Here is a 23447-nt window from a genome sequence, read left to right on the forward strand (position 1 = left end):
GTTGTAGTCCGAATCCACATGGCGACCCAAGGTTGGGAAAGGCTGATTAAGGGCGCAATTCTATGCATGTTTAGATGGAAAAAAGGGCTACAACTCCAAGCCTTGCCCAGTCTGGCTAGGGAAGGCTGGGAGTTGTAGGGCTTCTTTCTGTCTAAATATGTAAAAGCTTGGCCGGAACGACCCCTTTATATTAAAAAAAATACCAAAAACAGTGGCATGTGTTAGCAACGCAGCACGCAGAACTACGCCCTACCCGACCCCTCGCTGCGGAATCGAAAACCGAATGACTTCTCTTGCTTCTAAACTTTGCATTAACTTCGTACAGAAGATGTGCAACGCAACCGTTTGGAGGTCGACTGGGAAAGAAGTCCTATTGAATTCAATGGGGCTTATTCCCACGTAAGTGCAGCATTGGGTTGCCAACTTTCTCTTCCTTTCTCCATAAATCAGATCCTGTGACTTTAAAGGTGCTTAACAGGCAGGCAGGGATTCAGGGGGCGAAACTTTCCCCATCTCTATATCAGGGAAACATTCACCTGCTACATTTCTACATCCGAGAGGCACAAGAGCCCTGTCAGAGAAAGAGAAAAGCTGGAAACTTTAAGGCAAGCTTTCAGCATGGTTGACAAAGTACAGGTATTGGGAGGCAGTGCATTTGACTTTAAGACTATCAATTTATTGAAGGGTTTTGCATCGGCCTTGGGTAAAAGAGGTAAGCCAATTGGGGAGTGGCTATTTGAGGGCAAGGAGCAGAGCCGTTTGCCAACAAAGCGTACGCCTGAATGCAAGACAGGGCTAACTCAGTTGAACGGTATCCCCTTTTCCCTCAGACCAACGTCTCACACGCCGGCGCCCTCCAGAGGTACTGGACTACATATTCCATCTTCCCCGGTGGCTGGGGATGATGAGATATGTAGTCCAGCACATGTGGAGGCTGGTCTAGACTAAGAAAACGGTTCTAAAGCCTGTTGTAATAGTAACAGAATAGTTGCCAGGCTTGATAAAGGAGGAGTTTGGCTTCAGTCTTGTCACCTGACTAAGTAACCCCGCCCCCTCACAGCCGTCTCAGCCGGACAGATCTGCCCGGGTGCATTCTGGGAAGCGGCCTGCTTCGGCGGGGCCGCCATGTTGGATTTAAAGGGGCCGTAGCGAGATTGGGAGGAGCCGGAACGAGGTTTGTTTACCCCTTCACTCGGGAACGGCTGAAGCCGCCTTGTGGGGTGGCGGCGAGAAAGTGAGCCGTAAGCGCATGCGCGTCCACTCATCCATCCTATGAGGCTGTTTCTGAAGAACCGAAGAAAAGCAGCAGGTAGGCATTTTGCTTTTCTCCTTCTGTCTCTCATTAATCTACTGCTGAGTCTTCTTCTCTGCCCAGGCTGTCTTGGCAGCGGGTCATAAACCATGGCTGTGAGGGAGATAGTGTCGAAAGGGTAGGCCTCTGGGGGGTCTTCTTGGTGACCGTTTCTAGAGACAAGAAAATCGGAGCCATGACAAAATGCGACCCTACCTGCAAGCAACAGCCTCTGATCTGAAAGCCCTCTTCTTCTCGCCCATTCTCAGCGTCAAGGGAAATGCACTTTTTACATGCTCAGGAGCACTGCCGTCTGTTCATATGTTCTACAGTTGAGTGTTGGCCCTGAAAACCCAGTGGTGCAGCTGCACGGTGAAGACTCTGGATTTAACTGTTTTATGGGGGGCGGGGGCAGTCTTCAGGCCCTAATGTTTAAAAGGTATGCTGTCACTTACTTCAAAATGTGGTAAGACAGCACTGCTGCTTGCTTTGCTGAATGGGGCCCTTGACTTCTGCCCTAAAGTCCTGCACTGATGGCACCACTGCTGAAAACAGGTGCCAAGGATGAGCTGTGGCTCAAATTCAGCCCTGATTTCAAACCGGAGGCACAACTTGTGTTGGATCCTTCCTTCCTCTCCCCCACCCCTGCCCCCCAATACCATCACTATGTCCAGTTGCTCATTCCTGACTCAGTTACACATTTTATTTATTCATTTTGCTTCTACGGGGCTGTGCCTCTGCTTTGTTGGCAAAGCAAAAAATGATATTCTAGGCTAAAAGATGGGCAGGTGCCCAGAATTTTTGCCACTCCCTTTGCTAGCAGAAGTGGTATAGCTTGACAGAGCAAAGTCTTTGGTATTGCCTTCTCTTCTGCTTGAAATCTGCTCCCTGACCTGGCTGTTAGGGCAAGCTTTGGGGGAAATAGGGCAGGGTAGCAGGGAGAGAGAACAGTGATGCCTTACTCTCTCCAATATTGCTGTCCTTTATTTGGTTATGATGGCATTACCCTCAGCTCTCTTTCATGGCTGTGGCTCTGAATTAAAATTGGTCTGTTTTGGTGGTGATCCTCACTTAAAATTGGTGTGCTTTGCTCTCAGTCCTATGTACATTTTCATTGGAGAACGTTCCACTGAATTCAGGCAGACTTGCTTTGAATAAATAGTTTTTAAGATGATGCTGTTAAGAGTGGCAGCCATCCTAGCTGGTGAAGAGGATGAGGTTGGGATTCTTGACTAGGGTGCAGCTGCTGCAAGTTCAGCCTTGCTTTGAGAATTGCTGAGCCAGTGATCTTTCATCCTCATGAGATTTTTCCCTTCTTTGATGCCACAGAACTCTTTAATAATTCTGGCATGTTTTCTGTTAGCTTGCGATGTGCTAAAAAGTCCTCTGATGCAACATTCTGTAACTGTGCTACCAATTCCGTTCTCATTTTACAAAGAGAACAGCTGTCTTATCTTCCTGTGCTTTTTTTTTTTTTTTACTCAATCCCAACCTAAAAGTTACAGGCTCCTGGGTTTCACCCTCTTGTTAATCATTTAGATGTCGAAGGAAGTTTTGATCTCTGAACCCAGCTTTGGCAAGCTCTGGGAGGGGTCGGAATGCATGTGCTTAATTGCCAGGTCTCCTGTGTATGTGGCACTGTCCTGCTATTTATAATCATGATGCTATCGCACCATGCGACTGTGGGCTGCCCTGGCCGTCTTGCAAAAGGGAACGGAGTGGATTCTTTGACGTTGTAACCTTCGGCACTCCTTTTGTGAGGGGACTGAGTTGCAGTTGCGGTCCTAAGCAGCGTTAGCAGTACAACACTCTACATAGGGTTGTTTTGCACAGGAGTGAAAGTTTTGCCCTTGCTACCCTTGGCCCAGTCTTCTCTCTGAATTATGAGATGTGACCTATTGGAACAAGATGAATTTGGGCTAGGAACATTAATACTTCTAGAGCAGCTTTGTGGTGTATCTAAAGGATTCTCCAGGTAGAAATGAATCATGGTCAGTTGAGCCAGAGGGCTGTCTGATCCAGAGCTGTCTCCAACTCCAGTTAGCCCAATGCTTCTGGCTCGCTCACCTGGCTTGTTCTTCTCTATAAGTTAAAAGTTCTGTATTAGAACCTGCACTGTTAGAAACTCCTAATGTGTGAACATTTTTCTACAGGTGATGTTGAGCTGAGAAAAGTGGGGAGAACAATTTCACTGGCTGAGTTGCTATTCTTAAAGGATGGCACTTGTTGATATATTTTTATTACTTTGAAGTGTACAGTTTGGCAAAAATCTGTGAGACTGTTTGTTTAGGTTACTCAAGAGTTGGCAGGGGGATGGGGGAGCTTGCTTCAGAATGAGCAAATAAAGATAAACTAACTCTGATTTTTTAAACAAACAAACCCTGACATCGGAAAATATTAATTGCTGCTACGGTCACAGCCCTATGCACAGTTATGTAGGAGTAAGTCCCATTGAACTCAGTGTGATTTATCTCTGAGTAGACATTCATAGGTTTGTGCTGTACATGGAATTCATCTAAAACTCCTAACAGTCAATGAATGACTTCAAAAAGTTGTGGCACTTCTCCCTAATATCAGAGCTTACTTTCGTTTACCTACAATAAGAATGGGGAACCTCCAGTCCATAGATCAGATGTCCACACACACACATACACTCACTCCCATCCGGTTGCAAATTTCTAAGAGAGTATTTAAAGACTTAAATACCTGGCATAGAATTGAGCTGTGCTTTGCAGGCAAGAGAGCTGTCCTTGAATAGACCTGTTTAGTACTGAGCTGTACTTTGGATGGTCAGTAGGGAAATGTCCAAATTGGTAAGAATTATATCTGGCCCTCCCCACTTTGTTTTCTCAGTCCTTGGTCCTACCCTATGCCCCTAGCCACATCCATGGATGGAATGCAGACCCCCAAGACCCTTCCCAAATTAGAATTTAGCCCTTGGGCCAAGACAAGGTCCGCCACCCCTGACTTACAAATATTATTTATCGAGAATTACTTGAAATGTGTTGAGCGCCTTATGTCTTATTAGCAATCATTACAGAATGGACATTATTTATTTATTATTGCATTTATATCCCACTTTTTCCCCTCCAAGAAACCCAAGGTGACATACTTAATCCTCCTCTTCTCCATTTTATCCTCACAACAACAACCCTATGACGTGGGTTGGGCTGAGAGTCAGTGACTGGTCCAAAGTCACCCAGCGAGCTTCCATGGCCAAGTGGGGACTAGAACCCAGATCTCCCAACTCCCAGTCCAAAACTTTAGTCACTATGCCACACTGGCTAAAGGGCGCAGTCCCATGGACTGTGCCCTCACAGGTTGGAAGCTCCCAAACTCGGAGGCTTCTGAGATTCCTATGCCCTGCTGGGCTGAAGATAGAAGACTAGGTGAAGTGGCAGAGGTAATCTTTTCTCCCCATCCTCTGATCTTTGATTTTTCCCCCTCTAGACTTGCTTTTCAGCCCATCTAACGAGGGCATTTCAGAGGGGGAGGGAAGGAGGCTGGAGGAAACTCAGGATAAACCTTATCCTGGCTTCTCCAATTTCCTCCCCTCCACAAGAATGTCCCATTTTTTCATTCTCTGAGGTTGATTTTTCCAAGCTCAGAAAGGCAGCTAGTGCAGTTGTCTCTGTGTTGGCTATGAGGGAGAGGAAGTTGGATCTCCGACTCTCCCTTCCAAGGTCAGAGCACTGTGTCTGACCTCGAAGAGGGGAATCCAAGCCGTACTATAGTTCCTGAATGCTCATAATTCGTATGAAGCCTTGAATATTTTTCTGGTTTTGTTTCGAGTACTAATGATATAGGTATGATGTCTGACTTTTTAAATTATACACAGCAACTAAGACACACACACACACACAAAATTCTTTACATCTCACTGCCACGTATAAAGATAGCAAGATGGTTTCTTGCATTTCCTAGTTCATAGTTTTTGGGGTGGGGATCAGAGATAGAAATCATGCTTTGCATGCAGGCCCAATCCCTTGCATCTCCAATTAAAAGGATCTAAAGAAGCAAGAGTTTTTGCTGTGGAAACCCATCCCATTTAGAAGTCCAACTGTGTTGTCTGGACTTACTCCCAGGTAGATATGTATAGGGTTGCAGATGATACTCTAGACAAACTAGGGCTGGTCTGACTCCGAGTAAAGCAGCTGTCTATACATAGAATAGCAGAGTTGGAAGGGGCCTAAAGGCCATCAAGTCCAACCCCCTGCTCATGAGGAGTCCATATTTCTTTCGGTTAGGCCAAGGGTGGGCAACCCACAACCTGTGGACTGCATGTGGCCCCGGCCACATACTTGCATTTTTTTTAAAAAAAAAAAGTTTTTACAAACAAAATGCTAAATTTAAACCTTTTAGTGCTACTGAGTACAGAGCATTTTGTCACCTAATTTCAGCAGCAAGCCAGCAATTTAAAATTGCACATTTCTAACAATGCAGCCCATGGGAGAGGGGTCTGGGGCATAAAAATAGCTCCCAGACCTCCCACAGTTGCCCACCCCAAATTTACACAAAGAATGACTGTAATAGAAGTTGCAAAACACTTTTAAGTATCCAAAAGATCATTGATCTAGTGATGGAAATACTGGCTTTGTTCTAGCACCAGTGCCAAACAGTCCACAAGCAGAATTTTCCTATTACTTTATCTGAGATTTAAGCAGTAGTTTGGAAAATGTGTGGATGCAGAACATTTCCCTCTCCTCAATGGGAAGCTGAAACGACTTTGCTCCAATCATGGATCCACCATCAGCTCAGATGATGTATTGATTTGCACTTTCATGTGATCCAAAAATTCTCAAATTAAATTCTCTTAGACTGAAATGATAAATGTCTTGGACAATAACTCATGTGTTCATTAAAGCAATTTTATCATCAGTTGGACAGTAGCCTTCAACCATGTCAGACATGGGACCAACTTTACACCTCAGCTTGCAACAAAGAACACACTTGTAAACCTCTTTATTCTATTTTTTTTACTGCAAACTAGTGGTAGTTAAAAGCACCAACTGCAAAATCTGAGATGTACAATGAAAACAAAATTAACTAGTGAGCATCACCAAACTGAATATCCTATTGTAAGATGTTTAGTTGAAAAATGCTTTCTTTCCCCACTCACCCACCCTAGATGACTGATCATTCATAGGAAACTCTCCCTAAAGTATCTGTCTTCATTTGGGAGCAATTAATTTGTCTGTTTTTTAATCTTCCTGTACTAACAAGTCATTGTAGAGCTATATGCTGACATTAGCCATGGCTAAATTGTCTCGAACACATACGTAGGACAATGGCCTATAATTAAAAGGATTCCAGTGCAAGTAATTTGGTGCTGAATAAAAGTTAGAGAAAAGACTGCCTTTTTGGATGATTAGTGGCTCTGGTATAGAAATAACAGAACCTTTTGAACCCACCCAAGTTGACCAAAGAGAAAGAGCCTTGGGCTACAATCTTATATACAATTACTTGGAAGTATGTCGCTTTGGACTTATGAGTAGACATAAAATGGGATTGTAAATACCATAGAAATCTGTTCAGCTGTACCAGGCAACAGTATCTAGTAGAACTATACTACCTTTATGCCTGCTTAGCCTTCTCAGGGAGATCATTCCACAGTTGGGGGGCCACCACCGAAAAGGCCCTCTCCCTTGTTGCCAAATATTGCTAGGAAAGCTGGGGTGGGGGAGAGAGGGGGAGCGAAAAGAAAGCCTTCAGAAGAGGATGTGCGAGTCCCTGTGTCTCCAACAGGGGTGGTGAATTTATTTTAATCCGAGGCCTGAATTCCATTTAGGGGAAGCTCTCAAAGGCAGAAGTGGTGGGAGCCAAATCTCCCAAATACCAGCATATTTCAGCTTAAAGCTTCAACTGCCAGTTCCTAAGCCTTAGGAGAGGCATTTCAACTTTTTAGAATGGGCAAAAACTGCAGAAACGTCAGGACATCTCTAAGTGATTGGTGGTTGGGGCCAGGGGCCGTGGCCTTCTGGGGACCCCAGATGGTTCGGATTGGGACCACAGGCCTGAGGTTCGTCACCCCTGCTCTGTAACAAAGTCTGCAGCTACCTGCTGGTTTGGAAGGGTTCCTCCAACCAGCCCACTAGGAACTCTGCAATTGTTGTAGCATGGGACAGACAGGCTGGCAGGGGACACACACACACACACGTGTGTGTGACTGGTATGATAGAGCAGGGGGCGGGGCAGTAAAAGGCCACCATTGCTGAGTGGTGATTGACTAGCAGTTGTCACTGGGAGGCAGGGAAGACAGCATGAGCGTTGCAGATGAAACGTCCAGAGAGCTTCGGCTATTGGGCGGTATAAAAATGTAATAAATAAATAAATAAAGATGGCACCATGGTGCCGACAACCTAACTAGCCTGTGCCTGCACAGGGCACAGCTAGCAGCATGGTGCTGCCTCTCTGCCCCACCTCCCAGTGACGGCTGCCAATAAGGCTGTGGGAACCGCTTCCCCACAGTTGTTATTCCGTGGTGACCGCCATTTTCTCTCCTCTATCCTACCTCACCAGCTAATGCTAATGTATTAGTCTCAGATTGCTGCTCTTCAGCTAACATTCCTTCTCTCTCTCTCTCTCTGCTTCTTTTATTGTTTGTACCTCTGTATTCCTCTCTCATATAGCAGTGGTCCGTCTATCTTCTTAAATGTGTACAGTGGATCTCTCTAGCTTATACACCCATCGACTAATTCCTTAACTACTCATAGAAGAGGCAGGCAGTTGAAACGGGACATGCGACAGTGGGCATGCATCGTCATTGCAACTAAAAAGCTTCTCCCACTCTGTGTGAAGTTGGCTGTCACAAGTAGCTGCAAACTGGTGTGGATAGATCATCACGCAGTAATTCTCTGGCATATCCTTCCTTTTGCTCAGTCCCTTCTTTCTGTTTTGTTGTATTTGGGCTTAACTAAAATCACCCTAGAAGAACATCATTTATGTGAATGAAACTACCCCAGAAGAAGATCGCTGTTAAGGAGATGAGTCTGACAGCATGTTGTTCTTGTTTTTGTGTGTGTCTGATATATCGATCACTTATCAGCCGCTGCTCTTGAGGAGGCTTGAAATGCTTGCTGTGTTTTAATAGGTGTAACGTGATGCTGGTAGCAGTGCATCTGTTGTTCTGTATGGAGGCATATTATCTGCATCTGGGCTGTGAGATCTGCACTGTCAGCATGGGTATTGATGTGTGGAAAATGTGCAGTTCAGACGCTAACAACAAATTACCCCTTTGTATCTCTGGGGGATTCACAGGAGTGGTCTCAATTTAGAATTAAAGTTTCAGTCCAGGAATTGTGGCTCTGATGCGAAACACATTTACTTGAGAATAAGCACCATGTTGTTGTAGAATACACACACACACACACACACACACACACACACACACATTTATATAGATAATATATATATTTTAAAGTAAACATAATAAAATATAAAATAATAGTCACATGCCCAGCCAGCTCCTCACTAGCTATAAAAATGTTTTTTTAAAAACAAAAACAAAGGAAGGATGCTGCAGCCAGACCTGTGTCACTGCCTCCATCACCTGCCAGTCTCTGGGGAGTTATTTGGCCTGTAGCTCTAGGGCTGTGGGACCCTGGGCTTCAGTTCAAAGGACAAGCCCTGACTGCACTGCTGTTCTTTGCTTTCACTGTAGGCTTTGATAGCCATATCCTAAATCAGGGGTGTAGAATCTCAAGCCTGGGGGGCAATCCGGCTCTGTGGGGCTCCCCAGTTTGCAATATACCCTTCCCCTGCCTGCCCCCCAAAATAATTAGTTTGCTGGTTCCCTGGCTTTTGTGCATTTTTTTCCTGATTCAAAAAGGCTGAAATGTCTCTCCTACAGCATAGTTACTGACAGTAAGAGCTTTCTGATACTGGAGTGTAGTTCAGACTTTTTAGGAAGCCCTGCAACTTTAGACAAGCATAGTTTTGACTAGGCTATATGTATTATATTAGCTCTTCCCTTCCCCAGACTGACTCTCTTTCCTCTCCTCAGACCAGACCATTTAACATTTAATATCCCTTGATGTGACCACACGCTGCAGCAGAACAGAATCGAACGGCAGTAGGAAACACAGATCCCCTTGGGTGCAGCTGGAATTAAACCACCTTGGAAATAGGAGTGCAGAGTTAATATTTACCTAGCAGTAGAGTAAAAGCCTTGTTTTTCCCCTTGCTGGATATAAGCAAGAGACAAGGCTGCCTTGTACTGGTGGGTTTTATAGTGGGCGCTTATCTTGTACATAGAGTGGAGCTCAGCGCCGCCCCACCCTGTACCTGTTTAATCCTTTGATTCTGCCATTGATTCAAGTAGGGCAAACGATTATTAGCATTTTGCATGTGTGTCTGCCCTTTAGGGGAAGGTAAGGTGTGTTTACATGTTGGAGGCAGCAATTGAGGAACCGTGTGTGTCTTGGCATGCCATTGAGGGTTGAGATAGATGCTTCATTGAATATGTCTTCTTTTTTGGGGGGGTGTCATGACTTGGGGAGAACTGGGGGAAGGAAAAGCCTTGATTTGTGCAATATGAAAGCAGTAGGACTGTAGTGGCAGAATGATGGGTAGGAATAAGGTCTAAATTGCATTGGTGAGTAAAGAGATGTTGTTGTTATATTTGGAAGACAGGCTATAAAGATTCCATGCACAGCCAAAGTCACTTAACAACATAGTTAAAATCATTAAACCTATGGCCATAAAATCAACTGTATAAGACTAGAGAGAATGAACTAAAGTCTAGAAGGAATAGAGTAGCATCTAGCCTAGTCTTCCACCAAAGGCCATCAAGGAAGAGGCTTTGGTGGATTATCCTGGACCAGCAGGGAATCTACACATCGTTGTGAGGGCGCTTACATGCGCCCCCACAATGACTGTGTCTGTGTGACAACCTTTTAAGTATTTGAAGAGTGCTATCATATCTCCCCTCAATCTTCTCTTCTCCAGGCTAAACATGCCCAGTTCTTTCAGTCTCTCTTCATAGGGCTTTGTTTCCAGACCCCTGATCATCCTGGTTGCCCTCCTCTGAACATGCTCCAGCTTGTCTGCGTCCTTCTTGAATTGTGGAGCCCAGAACTGGACGCAATACTCTAGATGAGGCCTAACCAGGGCCGAATAGAGAGGAACCAGTACCTCACGTGATTTGGAAGCTATACTTCTATTAATGCAGCCCAAAATAGCATTTGCCTTTCTTGCAGCCATATCGCACTCTTGGCTCATATTCAGCTTGCGATCTACAACAATTCCAAGATCCTTCTCGTTTGTAGTATTGCTGAGCCAAGTATCCCCCATCTTGTAACTGTGCCTTTGGTTTCTATTCCCTAAATGTAGAACTTGGCATTTATCCCTATTAAATTTCATTCTGTTGTTTTCAGCCCAGCACTCCAGCCTATCAAGATCACTTTGAAGTTTGTTTCTGTCTTCCAGGGTATTAGCTATCCCACCCAATTTTGTGTCATCTGCAAATTTGATCAGCGTTCCCTGCACCTCCTCGTTCAGATCATTAATAAAAATGTTGAAGAGCACTGGGCCCAGGACTGAGCCCTGTGGTACCCCACTCGTTGCCTCTCCCCAGTTTGAAAAGGTTCCATTGATAAGTACTCTTTGAGTCCGATTCTGTAGCCAACTGTGAATCCACCTAATAGTTGTTCCATCTAGCCCACTTTTAGCTAGTTTGTTAATCAGAATATCATGGGGCACTTTGTCGAAAGCTTTGCTGAAGTCAAGATATATGACGTCCACAGCATTCCCACAGTCCACAAGGGAGGTTATCCTATCAAAAAATGAGATCAAATTAGTCTGACAGGATTTGTTCCTGACAAATCCATATTGGCTTCTAGTATTCACTGCATTGATTTCAAGGTGTTTACAGATTGACTTCTTTATAATCTGCTCCAGAATTTTCCCAGGGATGGATGTCCTACTGACTGGTCTGTAGTTCCCAGGTTCCTCCTTTTTGCCCTTTTTGAAGACAGGGACAACGTTAGCCCTCCTCCAGTCGTCCAGCACCTCACCCGTCTTCCATGATTTTGCAAAGATAATAGACAAAGGTTCTGAAAGTTCTTCCGTTAGCTTCTTCATTACTCTAGGATGCAGTTCATTGGGCCCTGGAGATTTGAACTCATTCAAGGAAATTAGGTGTTCTTTGACCATTTGTTTATCAATCTCAAACTGTAATCCTGCCCCCTCAACTTCTGCTTCACTTTTTCCAGGGGGGTCATAGACCCGCTTTTGGGAGAAGACTGAGGCAAAGTAGGAATTGAGCACTTCAGCCTTTTCTTTGTCATCTGTTATCAATTTGCCATTCTCATTAAGCAGTTGAACCACCATTTCTTTCCTCTGTCTTTTACTACTCACATATCTGAAGAAAGCCTTTTTATTGCTTTTAGCATCCCTCGCTAATCTCAGCTCATTCTGAGCTTTAGCCTTCCTGACGCCATTTCGGCACTTCTGCACCACTTGTCTGTACTCTTCTTTTGTAGCCTGGCCTTCCTTCCACTTCCTATATGTATCCTTTTTTGTTTTCAGGTCATCTCTAAGCTTTTTGTGGAGCCACATTGGTTTCCTCTGTTGTCTTCTATCTTTTCTCCTTGTTGGAATTGTTTGTAACTGTGCCTTTAAAATTTCCTTTTTTAAATACTCCCACCCATCCTGCACTCCTTTTCTCATTAGGCTCACTTGCTACGGGACCTTACTTATCATAGTTCTGAGTTTATTAAAATCAGCTTTCCTAAAATCCAGAGTACGTGTATGGCTACACTCAACTTTTGTCTCCTTCATCATCAAGAATTCAAATATGACGTGGTCACTTTCCCCCAGAGTTCCTGTAACTGCCACTTTATCCACTAAGTCATCCCTATTGGTCAATATCAAGTCAAGGATTGCCAATCCTCTAGTTCCTTCCTCCACTTTCTGTAGGAGAAAGTTATCACCCATACATGTCAGGAATTTCTTGGAAGGGCCGCTTTTGGCAGTATTGGTCTCCCAACAGATATCAGGGTAATTGAAGTCCCCCATCACTACTACATCACACTTCCTTGAAACACTGGCAATTTGTTTCTCAAAAGTTTCATCCTCATCTTCTCCTTGATTGGGTGGTCGGTAGTAGACTCCGATTATCATGTTCTTTTTAATCCTTGCCCCATTTATTTAACTCCTTGAGTAGGAAGTAAGCCTATATATTGAGCAGGAGTTAATTCTGAGTAAAGATGCTCAAAACAGCACTGTAAGTTATGTTTATTAAACAGTGAGTCTCTGATGTCTCTGGCATTCCTTGATCCTTGAAGATTGCATCTCTTGGTTACTTATGTACATACCTCTTTCCAAGGGCCTCAGACAGCGTTAGTCCAACATAAAGGCAAAGTGCAACACCTCTTTCGGTCTGACCCTTAAATGGGAAACTAATGAACAATCGCTTGGCTTGTAGCAAAATAGCCTCTTGGTAGATTGGGGAACTGTGAGCAACAGCCAACATTGGATATTTGCAAACCTTGTCCAAACCATATGATGTCAGTGTTCAAGAAGGCAAAAATATTTGTAGGGGGTTGGGGGGAAATGGATGGTTTTGCACCTCTCTAGTGGGAGCCAGACCACATAGGGACTGTTTTATACTGTTGTTTTATACTTTGAATGTTTTTAATTTTTGTGAACCGCCCAGAGAGCTCCGGCTATTGGGCGGTATAGAAATGTAATAAATAAATAAATAAATTCAGATGACATGCTAAGCCATGGTTAGGCCTCTAACCCATTTGCAGCAAATGGTTAGTGAGCGTGTTTAAACCATGGTTATGAAACCACCATGGTTAGGAATGGTTCACACGACATGCTAAGCCATAATGTTTAACTCAAAATGCTTAACCACCATGGATTAGCATGTCATCTGAACAGGGTCATAGTCGGTCTTTATTTATATGGAACAGCTCAAGTATGGATCTTTCTCTAGAACAAGGGTGCAGAACCTCTTTCAACCAGAGCGCCAGATTCCATTTCAGAAAAGCTTTCGCGGGCCGCATGCCAGTGGTGGGCGGAGTCAAAGGCAAAAGGCTGTGGCCTAAAATGCCAGCATATTTTAGCTTAAAGCTCTTACTGTCAGTAACTAAGCTTTAGGAGAGGCATTTCGACCTTTTAGTATTGGGGAGCTAGGGGGGCTGCACAAAAGCCAGGAAACCAGAAAACAAATGTTGGTCAGGGAAAAGACGTGGCCATATGGGGAATCCTGGAGAGCCAGATTTGGCCCCTGGGCCTGAGGTTGTACACCCCTGCTATAGTCAAAGGCTGGTGATAATTCCATGTTGACAGCTGTGGGACTCCTGAAGAGCTGCTGTTCCTGCTCCAGGTATTTGCTGACTGAGCTCCTTGAGGAGCAGAGGAAGTGCAGCAATTGAATATCTTGCTGAAGTGTGCCTTGGAGAAGAACCACAACAACAGACCTGCTGGAACAAAGGGAGGTGGCTGTGAGGAAGCCAGGGTGGGGCATCTTGAAGTGCAGAGCTTGCTTGCAGCTGCAGGATGAGCAGCGTCGGAGGACGCTGATTTGTGCTCCGTAGCATTTCCGTCACTTCCTAGAGACTGATGCCTCCCGTGTGCCGTCTTGCCTGCACTTGCAGGAGAGCATCTGCTGTCCCCCGGCAGTCTGGCTGCATCTTTTCCCCCGCTGCTGCTGCTGCAGTGGGTGGGTCACCAAGCTGCATAGTAACTCTGCCTCCGGTCGGGAGGGAGCTCAGACCAGCAGATGCTCCCCTACTGGCTCTCTGTCTGCCGCAGATACCTCTCACCTTGCAGTTTCTGTAGCTTCACTTGGTCCGAGGAGGCTTTTGTGCGAAACCCGCTTCTGCATAGTGTAAGTTGCTCTGTTGGGTGGGTGGGGATTCAGCTGTCGGGGAGCTGAAGGACAAACATCAGGACGCTGGTCGTTCTTCTTGACAAAGAGTCACGCTCGTCCTTGCTTTTGCAGTCGGATGGAGCCTCTCTGGAGGGACAGAAAGGTGGAACAGAGAACGGGAGTGCCGGTATATAGCAAGGAGCATCCTTCTGGCAGCCCACGGGGTTGTGTTGGATTGGATTAAATGGGCATCTGAATTCTTTGGGTAGCTTCGTTGGCGAGTAAGGCAGGGTGGGGTTGTGCTGCTAGCAGCATCGCAAGACAAAGCAGAGGGCAGCAGCTGACGTGGAGCTCTTGTGGATGGATTGGCAGGGATGAGTTCATAGGTAGGAGGCACAGCCTGCTTTGCCCTGTGCAGTGCAGGTGTGACCTAGCAATGTTGGAGCCTGGCGATGCACCAAAGAGTGGGTGATGCACAGGCCAAGCTGAAAAGCACTAGAGAGGCACATTGACCCAAGACATCGTTCTACCTCTCAACGTTTTTGTCCATTTACGGTGGTTGTTGCTTTGCTTAAACTTACCCTCTTTGGAAGCTAATGCTCGATCTTCCAGCTCAATGGGTTACTGAGACTCCGTGGGGCCCAGCGCTGCTGCGTCAGCCTCAGGGAATGCAAGTATTAGTGCACAGAGGCTGAAGGATGGTGTGGCTCAACGGGGGCGGGGTTTGATTTGAGCCCAGAAGACTTGGGTTCAAGTCTCACCTCTGCCCCAGACCTTGTGTTGCTTTCGGCGAGTAGGTGTTTCTCAGCCTCAGTTCACTGTTTGTAAAATGGGAATAAGCAACCTTGCAGAAGGAACTCATTGTATTGTGAGAAAACGGACACGTTTATCGTCTCATAAACTTTAGTAGGCAAGAGCCTAATGCATCAGAGGCAAGGATGGAGCAGCACTCACGAAATCCTGCCAGTGCCAAACATAGTCGCTGTGTGAAATTGAAATCTGTCAGCCTTGGGAGCCGTAGCTGTTTGAAGAGATGAAGGCAAAATCTAATATTTCACCCATCTGTCAGATGATGTTTTTGTCCTAGAGGCTTCCCTTGAGAGTCAGCCCTTCTTCTTGTGTGAAGCTTCATGACTTACATGTACAGTCTGACTGGATGCTTTGGAGAACAGTTTAAACAGTATAAAAGCCCAGTAATTACAGTGTCTGAAAGGTGCTCCTCTCCAAGCCAATTTATATGGAAAGTAGAATTAAGTTGTTGTTGTTTTTCCTGGACTGTACCACATAATGCTACAGGTTATCTTGTTTCAATGCTCCACCGCCAAAGCACTCATATATAGAAAGCTAGCACCTGAGGGACAAGGCTGGGCTGGTCGGTTCTGACTGATTTGTTGTTTTTTCTATATGCAAGGGGGTTTGCTGTGCACTCACATCTTCCGCCTGCAGCCTGAAGTGGTACAGTCCAGGCAAAATGTTACCGTTCCATGCTACTGTCTATATAAACTGGGCCTCTGGCTCCGGGGATAGCTCTGGAACAGTGCCCTGAGGCCTCACTGCAGCACTCTCTCCAACTGTCCGTGCCGTGGTAGTTTCAAACCTGATGCCCGATTGTAAGCGGTGGTCCTGGGGATAGTAGAAGGCTGCTGCTCCCTTGCAGGGAAAGAGGCCTGCTGAAGAACTCGTTTCCAAGCCATGGGTGACGGCGAGCACGTGGGCTGCCCCTGTTATAGCCAGCCTGACAGTGTGGGGTGGCAGCCTCCTTTCCAAGGAGGTTGTGCATTGAGAACACTTCATGTAGCACACTCCCAATTCACTGTGGTCCTTGTGCTTGCAGCCGCCTTCAGCGGTGGAGAAGGGTCGTAGCTGAGTGGCAGAGCAGCGGCTTTGCGTGCAGATGGTTCCGGGTTCAATCTCCAGGGAGGGATTGGCAAGAACCTGGTCTGAAGATCTGGAGAGTTGGGCCTCACTTAGTATAAGGGGGCTTCCTCTGTTCTTAAGGGGAACCTGGTGCCCTCTAGTTATATTGAACTACAACTCCCATCATCCCCAGACAACATGTTGAGACGCCATGCATAAGAGAAGTGTAAGAAACATTGGGAAGCAACGTTACGCATGTTTAGACAGGGGGGGAAAGGCGTACTACTCCCAGCATTCCCGGTGCTGGCTAGGGAATGCTGGGCGTGGAAGGATCTTTTTCTGCCTAAACGTGCATAGGGTTGCATCCTCAGCCCCATCTCAGAGTGGAATGCATTCTGAAGCCACAGTAGACTCCTATTTAATCATTGCCTTCTTTAGAAGGCAGTCCCGCTTGACGTTGCCATGTACAAAACCCTTTTGAGTACTTGTTAGTCTTGGCACTGAGTCTTGTCGAGGAGTGAATAGTGCATGAGCAGCCAAAGGGAAACAGTTGGCCAAAGCAGCACTATTGTCTCTTCAGGGACAAGTGAGCAGAGTGCAGCTGAAGCCTCTGAATAAAGGAAACTAGTTTGGTTGCTTTGGGCGCTGCATTGTTTTGTCAGGTTAATACGTAGACCAGGGAAGGAAAAAGGAAAGGAACCTCTCGTGCAAGCACTGAGTCATTGCTGACTCTTGGAGGGATGCCAGCTTTCGCTGACGTTTTCTTGGCAGGCCTTATAGCGGGGTGGTTTGCCGATGCCTTCCCCGGCCGTTATTACCTTTCCCCCAGCTGACTGGGTACTCATTTTACCGACCTCGGGAGGATGGAAGGCTGAGTCGACCCGAGCCGGCTTCCTGAAACCAGCTTCCGCTGGGATCGAACTCAGGCCGTGGGGAGAGTTTCAGCTGCAGAAACTGCTGCTTTACCGCTCTGCGCCACACACACCAGCGAAGGGACCTGTAAAATAGAAGGATATAGTAGTTCTTCCATCTGGCCCATCTCTTCCCTAGTAGCACAAACTATTAGCAGACTCAGTCCATTAGGATCAAAGGTATGTGCACAGACCGCAGCCTATGATCCAGCTAGACTGGATTGCCTTTTTTTTTTTTTTTGCTTTATTTGGACTAAATTAATCCTTCCTTTAACTATCTTATTGGTCAGATGAACCAGCAGACCCTTAGCCATGGATCCCATGGGCCCTGTTCAGAAGACACCTTAAACCACGGCTTTAACCACAGTGAATAAGACTTTTTGCCTTATTCACTGTGGTTAAACCTGTGGTTTAAGGTGTCTTCTGAACGGGGCCATGGTTGTGCTGCCTAGCCTTTACTTAACTTAGGCTTGAATTTAACAGCTCACCTGTGGCAACGAGAAATTCCATGCAAGCGAGCGAGCGCCATCCTTCCTCCGTCAGCCAACTTGGTTTCCACGCAGGCCACGGATGAATGATCCTCTGTGATCATTACAGAAACACGATGGGCTGGTGGAGGAGGAATAGATGGATGGATTTCTCTGTTCCTCCTTCACCAGTCTGCTTGGTAGAAGGCTTTCTATTTTATTTTACTCGCTTGCTAAGGGGCTAGTGCTTTGCATTTCTGTTTTGTCCATGGAGGCGGGGGTGGGGGTGTTCCTCTCTTCTTCAGCCAGCGTGGAAATACAAGCTACTAGCCTCTTAGCAAGTTAGTGGTTTATTTTTTATATATAGGCTAGCAATATTTGTGGTAGGTTTATTTACAAGGCTGATGTAAGCAGTCAGTTTTAAATTTCTTAACTGATTTTATTATTTAATACAGTTCTTACTGAGCAATAGGTGGAATATTGCCTGCATGTTTCCCTTGTGACACTAGAGCATATTTTTCAAACTTCTTGTAGCAGAAGCATGTTTTGTTTTTAATTAACACTGGATGCACACATCACACTTAAGGACTCTAATCTTAAAGATTATTGGGCGTGAGCGTAAGAATGACTTGCCCTCAGTCATCCCTTTGTGTCTCAGTTCTGTGTGTCACTGCCCTGAACATGCCTCCTGAATGGGATGAAGCATCTCCAAAGCACTGACCTGTGCGGAGATGCAACAGGCAATCTCCATTGGGGACTGGTAGAGATGCAACAGAATTGCCCACCCTTAGAGGAGCTGACTGGAAAGAGGCAAGGTCAGAACGGTGGAACATGCAGAGATCCCACGGGCAGCCTCCTCTGTATGGGTGGGCGCTTTGGTCTTGCATGAGGCCTCAAGTGTTTTGTGTTGCAGCAACAACGCAACACACGGCAGGTTTGTTGTTGTTTTTGAAACACAGTTTGGCAATGACTGGTTTCAAAGACCCCTGAAAGCTGAAAATATAGCAAAAGAGACTGGGATATCTTTGCAGGGACCTCCATATTTTTGTGAAGAGTTGGAAATAGCAGTTGTCTATTCCAAACCATGGTACAGATCTAAGAACGTAAGTGCTGTGGTTTGTTCCTGGGCTGTTTTTGTGTTTTGGTCCGCCTTAGAACACACTCCCTGTGTCTCCTTCCTCCTCTCTAACCCTGAGATGCTGCTCCCTTCCATGCAGTAAGAGAAATTTGAAGAGCTCTGCCTACTTCATTAGACTCCTGACGTACAAGCCTACTGGTTCTCCACAAGCATTGACTTTGACGATTCTTCTTTCCCAGCCAGAAATAAATCTGGAAGCATCAGTGGCAAGGAAACAACCCGGGAGTGGTTAGGAGCCATCTACATCTGTAGAGCCGCTTTTGGACTTTGCGCGTGCCTTTTTCTTCCATCTGTCCCACACCTCATTGTGATGACTCAGGCCTGGAAGTTGCTGGCCTGAGGGCACAAGAGTTACATAGCAACTCCTCTGTTATCTTTGTAGCAGTAGGTATTGATGAGTTCATGACCCAAACAGGATACGAGTGAGCGTTTTGCAGACATTACGGAATTGCCACAGTATTGCTGTGACAGGTCCATTTGAAGATGGCACGGTGGCTGTCTGCCTGCTATTCTGGTGTTCTCCCTCAAGTGTTTATTTATGCAAAGTCAAGACAGAACGTCTGAGCTAGGAAGAAGGTGGTGTTAGATATGTGCCAGAATACCCAAGTTCTTCCTTCAGTAAATATAGAGGGGTTTCCCCCCATCATGAAATTGGTTATCCAAGTGAACTTCCAGGAATCGTGGGGTGTTCACGTGTGCTCACAAGTGTTCAACTGTGATTGGGCACTACTCTACTGCTTACCTTGGCTTATGGCAGCGTTCCCCAGCCTGGTGTCCTTCAGATGTGTTGGTCTTCAAAATCCACTCACTCAATGGGACTTTGTCCTCCCCCCCAACCCCCCGCAAAAAGAAACCTGCTCCAGAGGGCCCCCTCCAGCTTTAAAGGTAATAACCAACACTTTATACTTTGCCCGGAAACAAATTGGCAGCCAGTGGAGTGCTGTAATATGGTCATCCCGAGGTGAACTGCGGACCAACCTGGCTGCCATATTTTGAACTAGTTTTGAAGTTTCTGGACTAGGCACAAAGGTAGCCCTATGTACAGCGCATTACAGATGTTGAGCCTCAAAATTACCAGTGTGTGCACTACTGTCTTTAGGTCTTCCAATTCTAGGAAGGGGCGCAGCTGTCGTATCAGCTGAAGCTGACAGTAGGCACTCCTGGCTGTTGTATCTATCTGGGCTGTCATTTGGAGCAACGGATCCAGGAGCACCCCTAAGCTGCAATTGCAGTCTTTCAGGGGGAATGTAACCCCATCCAGAACTGGTTGACACAACTCCAAACCCAAGTTTGGGCCTTTGACAGTAAGCCCCTCCATTTTGTCTGGATTCAGCCTCAGTTTGTTTTTCCTTATCCGGCCTATTACCACCTCCAAGCATTCATTCAGAGGAGAGACGCTATCCTTAGCTGATGCTGTTGTCGAAGGCATAGAGAAATATATTTGGGTGTCATTAGCTTACTGTTAGCAACCCGCCCCATGCCTCTGGATGATCTCTCCCAGCAGTTTCATGTAGATGTTAAACAGCATTGAGGATAGGATGGCGCCTTGTGAACCTCAACTGTGAACCGCCCAGACAGCTTCGGCTATTGGGCGGTATAAAAATGTAATAAATAAATAAACTGTAATAAAATTCCACAAATGTTGAGCCACTGCAGCAAAGGGCCTTTCCCTCATGACCTCTGTCGGGAGAGAGACAGGGGGTGTGCGACCCTGTTGGTTCTCCTAGACCTCTCAGCAGCCTTCGATACCATCGACCATGGTATCCTTCTGGATAGGTTGTATGAGCTGGGAGTTGGAGGTACAGCGTTGCAGTGGTTCCGCTCCTACTTGGATGGCCGATTCCAGAAGGTGGTGCTGGGGGATTATTGCTCTGTGCCGTGGCTCCTAAGCTATGGGGTTCCACAGGGCTCTATCTTATCCCCTATGCTGTTTAACATATACATGAAGCCGCTGGGGGAGGTTATTCGGAGATGTGGACTGAGGTGTCATCAATATGCGGATGATACCCAGCTCTACCTTTCCTTTTCATCAAACCCAGGTGAGGCAGTGGCTGTTCTGAACCAGTGCCTGGGCACAGTAATGGACTGGATGAGGGCTAATAAACTGAAACTCAATCCAGACAAGACGGAGGTACTGTTAGCGGGTGGTTCATCTGTCCGGCGAGGTGATGTTTGCCCTGTCCTGGACGGGGTTGCACTCTCCCTAAAGGATCAGGTCTGTAGTTTGGGGGTGCTCTTGGATCCAGAACTGTCACTTGAGGCACAGGTGAACTCAGTGGCAAAGAGCACCTTTTATCAGCTCAGGTTGATATACCAGCTGCGCCCTTTTCTGGACAGAGATAGCCTAGCTACAGTTATCCATGCTCTGATAACCTCTCGTTTGGATTACTGCAATGCGTTATACGTGGGGCTGCCTTTGAAAACGGTCCGGAAACTTCAGCTGGTACAAAACAGGGCAGCCCGCCTACTAACAGGGACTGGCCGACGAGATCACATTATGCCAGTCCTTTTCCAGCTTCATTGGCTGCCAGTCCAGGTCCGGGCCCGATTCAAAGTGCTGGTATTAACATTTAAAGCCCTAAACGGCTTGGGGCCAGGTTATCTGAAGGAACGCCTCCTCCCATATGTCCTGCCCGGACCCTAAGGTCATCCTCAGGGGTCCTTCTCCGTGAGCCCCTGCCAAAGGAAGTGAGGCAGGTGGCTACCAGGAGGAGGGCCTTCTCCGCTGTGGCACCCCGGCTGTGGAATGAGCTCCCTAAGGAGGTTCGCTTGGCACCTACATTATATGCTTTTAGACGCCAGGTGAAGACCTTTTTATTCTCCCAACATTTTAACAATCTATAAATTTTAAATAACATGGTTTTAAATTTGTAATTTTGCATTGCTGCTGTTTTTATCTGGTTGAGCTTTTATATTGTGTTTTATATTATGGTTTTATACTGTTGTTTTATACTTTGAATGTTTTTAATTTTTGTGAACCGCCCAGAGAGCTCCGGCTATTGGGCGGTATAGAAATGTAATAAATAAATAAATAAATACCAACCTGATAGATTTTGCCAGTGGGTGTGGCTCCAGTGAATGATTTCAAAAGCACGTGCAGATTGAAATAAAAAGGTCTTTGTCCGGCACTGAAAAAACGCTCATGTGAGTGCAAACCAAGGCTCTTTGGGGTGATCATTCCAAAGCTGGAATGACACCACCACTGAAAAGGTCCTCAATGTAACTACTTGCCACACCTCAAATGATGGGGAAACCCAGGTAAGGGCCTCTGCTTATGGTCAAATCAGATTAGGAGTAAGGTTTTGAATGTTTATTATTAATCTCTCCTGTTTTAGGATACTTTAGTAAATGCTGTTGATTTAAACCTGAAAATCCAGGATTTGGCAGAATGAATGCTGGCAGTTTGGGAATGCTTTCCCCTTTCCTCCCCCCCCTCAGTGGTGCATCTGTGTTAGATTCACTTTTAAGTCATTGGTAGTCATAATTTCAGTGGGGCTGCTCTTAAGTAGTTGTAAGACTGGATCCAACCATCTGAGATCTAGCCCCTTGCTCTGGTTAGCCAGTTACTTGGATACCAAAACACTTCGCTATCATCGCTTCATTGGGCTGAGCCATAGCTTGGTAGCAAAGCACCTGTGTCTCCAGGTAAGGCTGGGAAATTGCCCGAAACCCTGGAGAGCAGAGCTGCTGCCAGTCAGTGTAAATTGTACTGAGTTAGACAGACCAATGGTCTGACTCTACCTAAGCCAGCTTCCTAAGTTACCTGGCAGTTGCCATCCGGATAAGACCCATAACCTAGGGCGACCCATATGGAAAGGGGGACAGGGCTCCTGTTTCTTTAACAGTTGTATAGAAAAGGGCATTTCAGCAGGTGTCATTTGTATGCATGCAGCACCTGGTGAAATCCCCTCTTCATCACAACAGTTGAAGCTGCAGGAGCCCTGCCCTCTTTTGTATCTGGTCACGCTAGGCAGGGCTCCTGCAGCTTCAACTGTTGTGATGAAGAGGGGATTTCACCAGGTGCTGCATGCATACAAATGACACCTGCTGAAATGCCCTTTTCTATGCAACTGTTAAATATACAGGAGCCCTGTCTTCCTTTTTATATGGTCACCCTACCATAATCTTTCTCCCAGAAAGCAGAGATGACCCAAGGCATTTATGGTAGGGAATCCAAATGGTTGCTCCTCCTGGTGGTAAAAAAAAGTATAACCTTTCAATTGTTTTGATTGGTTAGATTGAATTATTATTATTATTATTATTATTATTATTTATTACCTGCCTCTCCATTTGGATCAAGGCGGGGAACAACAATAAGTATAAAAAACATAGTATATATTATTAAAACATCCTAAAATTCCTGCCGGAATAGATCAGTCTTTATAGCTTTCTTAAGGGGGTTTCAATCAGTTAATTAATCTTCATTTATTGCCATCAGTCTGCACAGTGCTTTACAGTTACAAGAGGATCGGTCCCTATGCCCTTCCCCATCCTAGTGCCCTCCAGATATTTTGGACTGAAACTCAGCGTTCCAGGCCATTGACCATTCTGCCTGGGGCTGATGGGAACTGAAGTCTGAAACGTGTGGAGGGCGCCACTTTGGGGAAGGCTGATATGACATACGGGAGACAAGAAAGGGATCAGAAATGGAGGCAAGGAGAAATGGGGCAGGAATGTGTTTGTTTCAGTTACAACAGCCGTGTGCTCCCCAGATGTGCCAAGAGTTATAGTCCAACACATCTGGAGAGCATCAGGTTGGGAAGACTGAGTTACATATACTTAAACTTGGTGACAGTAGGGTCACATGTACATAAGAAGAGCCATGCTGGATCAGATCGAAGGCCTGTGTAGTCCAGTATCCTGTTTGCCACAGTCACCAGCCACATGCCTCTGGGAAGCTTACGAGCTGCACATGAATGCAATAGCAGCGCCCTCCCCCTCATGTTTTCCAGCAACTGGTACT

General features: G+C 46.0%; 1 protein-coding gene across 6 annotated transcripts in view; it reads left to right on the forward strand.

Moving 5' to 3' along the window:
- The first annotated feature begins 1204 nt into the window (after nucleotides 1–1204).
- The window catches only part of KLC4 (kinesin light chain 4), a 74294-nt gene continuing 52051 nt past the window's right edge, over nucleotides 1205–23447 (forward strand). For 5 of the 6 annotated variants that reach the window (XM_063123946.1, XM_063123949.1, XM_063123950.1 and 2 more), the window contains exon 1: nucleotides 1205–1309. The gene's annotated coding sequence lies outside the window, so the exon portion shown is untranslated. Of the gene's footprint in view, nucleotides 1310–14021; nucleotides 14130–23447 lie in introns of those variants that run through there. The other variant, XM_063123948.1, reaches the window with a different exon arrangement.

This window comes from Elgaria multicarinata, chromosome 4 (genome assembly GCF_023053635.1).
Source record: "Elgaria multicarinata webbii isolate HBS135686 ecotype San Diego chromosome 4, rElgMul1.1.pri, whole genome shotgun sequence".
Taxonomy (NCBI): Eukaryota; Metazoa; Chordata; class Lepidosauria; order Squamata; family Anguidae; genus Elgaria; species Elgaria multicarinata.